The 6,000-nt window shown below is 51.2% G+C and overlaps 1 protein-coding gene across 4 annotated transcripts in view; it reads right to left on the bottom strand.

Moving 5' to 3' along the window:
- Positions 1-2,697: 2,697 nt before the first annotated feature.
- Positions 2,698-6,000, bottom strand: part of MSI1 (musashi RNA binding protein 1) — a 28,274-nt gene continuing 24,971 nt past the window's right edge. For all 4 annotated transcript variants that reach the window (XM_033220383.1, XM_033220384.1, XM_033220385.1 and 1 more), the window contains one exon: positions 2,698-4,467. The gene's annotated coding sequence lies outside the window, so the exon portion shown is untranslated. The remainder of the gene's footprint in view (positions 4,468-6,000) is intronic.

The following is a 6,000-nucleotide window of genomic DNA, read 5'->3' as shown; positions in this document are numbered from 1 at the left end:
AAAAAAAAAAAAAAAAAAAAATCTCAAATATACAAAAATAGAGAGACTAGTATATTGAAGCCCATGTAATAAACCCAGCTTCTTCTTTTTTTTTTTTTTTTTGAGACAAGGTCTCCCTGTCACCCAGATTGGGGTACAATGGTATGATCACAGCTCACTGCAACCCCTGCCTTCTGAGCTCGAGTGATCATCCTGCCTCAGCCTCCTGAGTAGCTAGGACTACAGGTGCACACCAGCACACCCCTCTAATTTTTTATATTTTTCAGTAGAGATGGGGTTTTGCCATGTTGCACAGGCTAGTCTCAAACTTCTGGGCTCAAGCAATCCACCTGCCTCAGCTTTCCAAAGTGCTGGGACTACAGGAGTGAGCCACTGCACCCAGCCTCAGCTTCAATTCTTTTTTTTTTTTTTTGAGATGGAGTCTTGCTTTGTCACCCAGGCTGGAGTACAGTGGCACAATCTCGGCTCACTGCAACCTCCGCCTCCTGGGTTCAAGCCATTCTCCTGTCTCAGCCTCCCCAGTAGCTGGTATTACAGGCACGCACCACCATGCCCAGCTAATTTTTGTATTTTTAGTATAGAGACGGGGTTTTGCCATGTTGGCCAGGCTGGTCTCGAACTCCTGACTCGTGATCTGCCTGCCTCAGCCTCCCAAAGTGCTGGGATTACAGGTTTGAGCCACCGCGCCCGGCCAAGAGAGATATGGTTTTCTTTTTTCTTTCTTTCTTTTTTTTTTTTTCTTTTGAGACGGAGTCTCCCTCTGTCACCAGGCTGGAGTGCAGTGGTGCAATCTCGGCTCACTGCAACCTCCACCTCCCGGGTTCATGCCATTCTCCTGCCTCAGCCTCCTGAGTAGCTGGGACTACAGGCAGCCGCCACCACGCCTGGCTAATTTTTTTGTGTTTTTAGTAGAGATGGGGTTTCACCTTGTTGGCCACGATGGTCTCAATCTCTTAACCTCGTGATCCACCTGCTTCAGCCTCCCAGAGTGCTGGGATTACAGCCATGAGCCACCATGTCCGACTGCTTCAATTCTTATCAACATTTCCCAATCTTATTTCATCTACATTTCCACTGAAGATGCTACCTGAGACCAGGCACAATGGCTCTTGCCTGTAATCTCAGCACTTTGGGAGGCCAAGGCAAGTGGATGACTTGAAGTGAGAAGTTCGAGACCAGCCCGGCCAACATGGTGAAACCCTGTCTCTACAAAAAATACAAAAATTAGCCAGGCATGGTGGTGCATGCCTGTAGCCCCAGCTACTAGGGAGGCAGAGACAGGAGAATTGCTTGAACCCGGGAGGCGCAGGTTGCAGTGAACCGAGATTGTACCACTGTACTCCAGCCTGGCTGACCATATCACCCAAGCAGGTCTCGAACTCCTGGACTCAAGGGATCCGCCTGCCTCAGCCTCCCAAAGTGCTTTGATTACCGTTGTGAGCCACTGTGCCCAGCCAAAATAGCTTTTTTTTTTTCTTCTTTGAGACAGAGTCTCACTCTGTCACCCAGGCTGGCATGCAGTGGCGTGACCCTGGCTCACTGCAACATCTGCCTTCCGGGCTCATTCTTGTCCCTCAGCCTCCCGAGTAGCTGGGACTACAGGTGCATGCCACCATACCCGGCAAATTTTTTGTATTTTAGTAGAGATGGGGTTTCACCATGTTGCCCAGGGTGGTTTCAAACTCCTGAGCTCAGGCGATCCACCCGCCTTGGCCTCCTAAAGTGCTGAGATTACAGGCGTGAGCCACCATGCCTGGCCCAAAATAGCTATTATCTTTTAAGTTTCTCCAACATAGTTGAGTGGCTTTTTAATAATTTACTATCCTTTGTCCAATCCAGTATATAAGTAACTCTAATTGCTTCTTTAGGTCTTCATTTCTCTCTCTCTCTCTCTCTCTCTTTGAGAGTGAGAACATCTTGCTCTGTCCTCCAGGCTGGAATGCAGTGTCAAGAACACGGCTCACTGCAGCCTGCAACTCCCAGGGCTCAAGCAATCTTCCCACCTCTGTCCCCTGAGTAGCTGAGACCACAGGCTTGTGCCACCATGCCTAAATAATTTAATATTTTGTATAGATGAAGGTCTCGCTATGTTGCCCAGGCTGGTCTTGAACTTCTGGTCTCAAGCACTCCTTTTGCCTCAGCCTCCCAAACTACTGGGATTACAGGTATGAGCCACCACACTGCCTTCATTTATTTATGGAGGCTCCCATGCCACGCACAACTTTTGATAAGTAAATATGTATGCTTTTCTCCTGTTCTTTTTTTTTTTTTTTTTTTGAGACAGAGTCTCACCCTCACCCAGGCTGGAGTGCAAAGGCATAATCATGGCTCACTGCAGCCTCCACCTCCCGGGTTCAAGCGACTTTCCTGCCTCAGCCTCCTAAGTCGCTGGGACTACAGGCGCCCACCCCCACGCTCGGCTAATTTTTGTATTTTTAATAGAGATGGGGTTTCGCCATGTTGGCCAGGCTGGTCTCGAACTCCTGACCTCAAGTGATCTGCCCACCTCTGCCTCCCACAGTGCTGGGATTATAGGCATGAGCCACCATGACTGGCCCTATTCATCTATCTTGTGTCAATTTAATTCTTGGATCCTGCCAGGACGCTAAGAGGATGGAGGTGAGTCCTGCCATCCCTACAGCAGGAAAATGAGGTATCCCTTAATGCACAGAGACATAAGACACTCACAAGCCCAGCAACGTTTTCAAATAATTTATTAGGAATTTAAAACTGAAAATAAAACCTGGAAAAAGAAGTTACAGATGTGGAGAGAAGAGACACCGGAGGGTGGTAACTTGCTGGCTTCGAAACACCATGTAACATCTTAAAAAAAAAAAAAAATCCCCAAACAAATCAGAAAACGGAATTCCAGGGTCCTGAGCCCATGGTTGGGCCCAGTGGGGTGGAAGGGTACGGGGATCGGGGAGAGGGAAGCTAAGTGTCTCAGGACTCAGCTCAAACATGTAGAAAATTAAAAATAAAAACCAATAAAATGCAGCTTCTCTTTTATTAGGAAACATTAAAAAAAAAAAAAAAAAAAAAAACACGAACAGCCGCGCATCTCAGTAACAAAGATTATTGCTTTGTGTTCTCAGGGCTGGTAGGTTAAGCACCTCACACAGACAATTAACTCTCCAAAGGCGGGGTTTCCGGGTGGGGGCAATGCTGGGGAAGAGAGCTCAGGCCCTGGGCCTCAGAACTGGGGGATAGGGACACACAGAAAGGGGATGGCAGTGGGTGGGCCTTGGCCCTGCCACACCAGCCAGGCCACTGTTCATGAAGGTCCAATGCCCCGAACATCTCTTTTTCCTTGGAAGGGGGCTCTGGGGTGAGGGGCTGCCAAGGGACTCTGGCTGTGGGGTCATCCTGGTGGGAAACTTCAGTGAGAGAATGTGGGGGTTCCCTGAGACGCCCTTTGCTTTCCCCTGGGGTCTACCCTTGCCAGAGCGTCCCCTGGTGCCCACTCATTGCGGGGGTCGAGGAGGAAGAGGGGACAGACTGAGCAGAAACCATGAAGACCCAACCTAGGCAGGGGGCAGAGGAGACCTTTGGAGAGTTAATTCCCGTCCAGCAGTGTCTCCGGGCAAGCCCTGCTCTTCCCGCGCCCTTTGCCCTCACACTGGGTTTTCGGGGTGGGCAGGTCCAACCAAGGCCTTGACCCCGAGGGCCTGAGAGAGCGGGCCTGCCGTGGCCACAGCTGAGGCCTGCAAGCTTACAGTAACGGTGTCTGAGGGGACAGAAACAGGGGAGGGGGAGCCCCTCACCCCCGAGGGGCCTTAGAGAGGGGTGGGCACATCACCTCACAGTATTTACATATGATACAGGACGGGATGGTTCCAGGGGCTCGGCCTGGCCTCCCTGCAGCCCTGCCCTCCTCTCCAGGGCTGGAGGGAGGCAGCCAGGGGCCCACAACCCAGATAGACACTTTGTTCTCAGCTGGTGGGGGGCACCTGGCCCCTTGCCCCCTGCGGCCTGGGGCTTCACATTCACAAACCTAGAAATAGTTTAAAAACGGTTTCTTAAAAAAAAAAAAAAAAAAGGAAAGAGTAAAGGAGGATAAATCAGAATAAAAAACAGGGGTTGGGGCTGCGGCCTGTAGCAGGCTCCCTCCGCCTTCACTCTAGCTATGCACAAATCCAAAAGCCTTCTGGGGAGGGGCTGGTCCTAGGGGGGCGCGGCAGGGAGGGAGGGACCAGAGGGCTGGGGTGGGCAACCGGCTAATCCAAAATAAATAAAAGCAGGGCCGGGAGAGGGGCGGGTGGGGATGGGGGCAAGGGCGAAGAGGGGGATGTTAGTAGGGGAGCCAGACTCTGTCGGGGGTAGCAGGGCAGGGGCCGGGCCCGGGGAGTGGGGGGCAGGCAGTAGCGGGTCCGAGTCGCTGCGGGGGAGGGGGCGGCGGCTGCGGCTGAGGTCTCCCGCCCCCTCGCTGGCTCACTCGTGGTCCTCAGTCAGCTGCAGGCTGGGGCGCTGGGAACACAGCCGGGAGATTATGGGGGCTCCTGGGGCACACGCAGCCCTCCCCAGTCCTCCCCCAGATTTGTTCATTAACTATCCACTTTCTTCTTATTATTTATTATTTAATTAATTTTTTTTTGAGACGGAGTCTGGCGCGCTGTCGCCCAGGCTGGAGTGCAGTGGCCGGATCTCAGCTCACTGCAAGCTCCGCCTTCCGGGTTTAAGCCATTCTCCTGCCTCAGCCTCCCGAGTAGCTGGGACTACAGGCGCCCGCCACCTCGCCCGGCTAGTTTTTTTGTATTTTTTAGTAGAGACGGGGTTTCACTGGGTTAGCCAGGATGGTCTCGATGTCCTGACCTCGTGATCCACCCGTCTCGGCCTCCCAAAGTGCTGGGATTACAGGCTTGAGCCACCGCGCCCGGCCTTATTATTTATTTTTTTAGAGACAGGGTCCAGCTCTGTTGCCCAGGCTGGAGTGCAGTGGCAGTGATCATAGTTCACTGCAGCCTCAACCTCCTAGGCTCAAGTGATCCTCCTGCCTCAGCCTCCTGAGAATCTGGGATTACAGGTAATATCTGGGACACCAGGGGAAGGCAAACACACCCTGCTCATTTTTGTTGTTGTAGCAGAGATGGGGATTCACTATATTGCCCAGGCTGGTCTTGAACTCTTGGTCTCAAGCTATCCTCCAGCCTTGGCCTCCTAAAGATCTGGGATTACGAATGTGAGCCACTGCACCCAGCCAGACTTTGCACTTTCTGTTCCCTGGTTGGATGGCTCTTTCCCCAGATTTTGAATGGCTGGATTTATTCAAATGTCACCTTCTCAGAGATACCTTCTCTGAACCCCACATCTAAAATAGCCCTGTGATGCACAATCTGGAATTATCTCATATGTTCACTTGATTTTTGTCCTGTGAAATGAGAGAAGACTTTGTCCATCTTGTTCATCACTCTTTCCTGGAATAGGGCTCATAAATGAATGGGTGAATGCACAGAATATCATGGGCTCACAGTCTCCCGCCATCTGGATAGACACTGTGATGGCCGTGTACACAGTCCCACAAGTCAAGGTATCCTGTTGCTTTTTGGTTTGTTTGTTTGTTGAGGTGGAGTCTTGCTCTGTTGCCCAGGCTGGAGTGCAGTGGCCTGATCTCGGCACACTGCAGCCTTTGCTTTCTGGTCCAAGCAATTCTTGTCCCTCAGCCTCCCGAGTAGCTGGGATTACAGGTGCACACCACCACACCAGCCAAGTTTTGTATTTTTAGTAGAGATGGGGTTTTACCATGTTGGCCAGGCTGGTCTAGAACTCCTGACCTCAGGTGATCTGCCCACCTCGGCCCCCGAAAGTGCTGGGATTATAGGCGTGAGCCACCGCACCTGGTCAAGGTATCCTGTTTTGATAGCTGTGTACTATACCACTATACACATACACTAATTTGTTTAACCACTCTCCTTTTGATGGATATTTCAGTTATTTGCAGTTTTAAAAATAAATGCCTAGAAGTGGAATTGTTGGGTGTAAGGGCATGAATGTTTGAAACAG

This window comes from Trachypithecus francoisi, unplaced genomic scaffold (genome assembly GCF_009764315.1).
Source record: "Trachypithecus francoisi isolate TF-2019V2 unplaced genomic scaffold, Tfra_2.0 Lachesis_group11, whole genome shotgun sequence".
NCBI classification, from domain to species: domain Eukaryota; kingdom Metazoa; phylum Chordata; class Mammalia; order Primates; family Cercopithecidae; genus Trachypithecus; species Trachypithecus francoisi.
The sequence above is the reverse complement of the archived record's forward strand: the minus strand, read 5'-3'. Positions and strand labels throughout refer to the sequence as shown.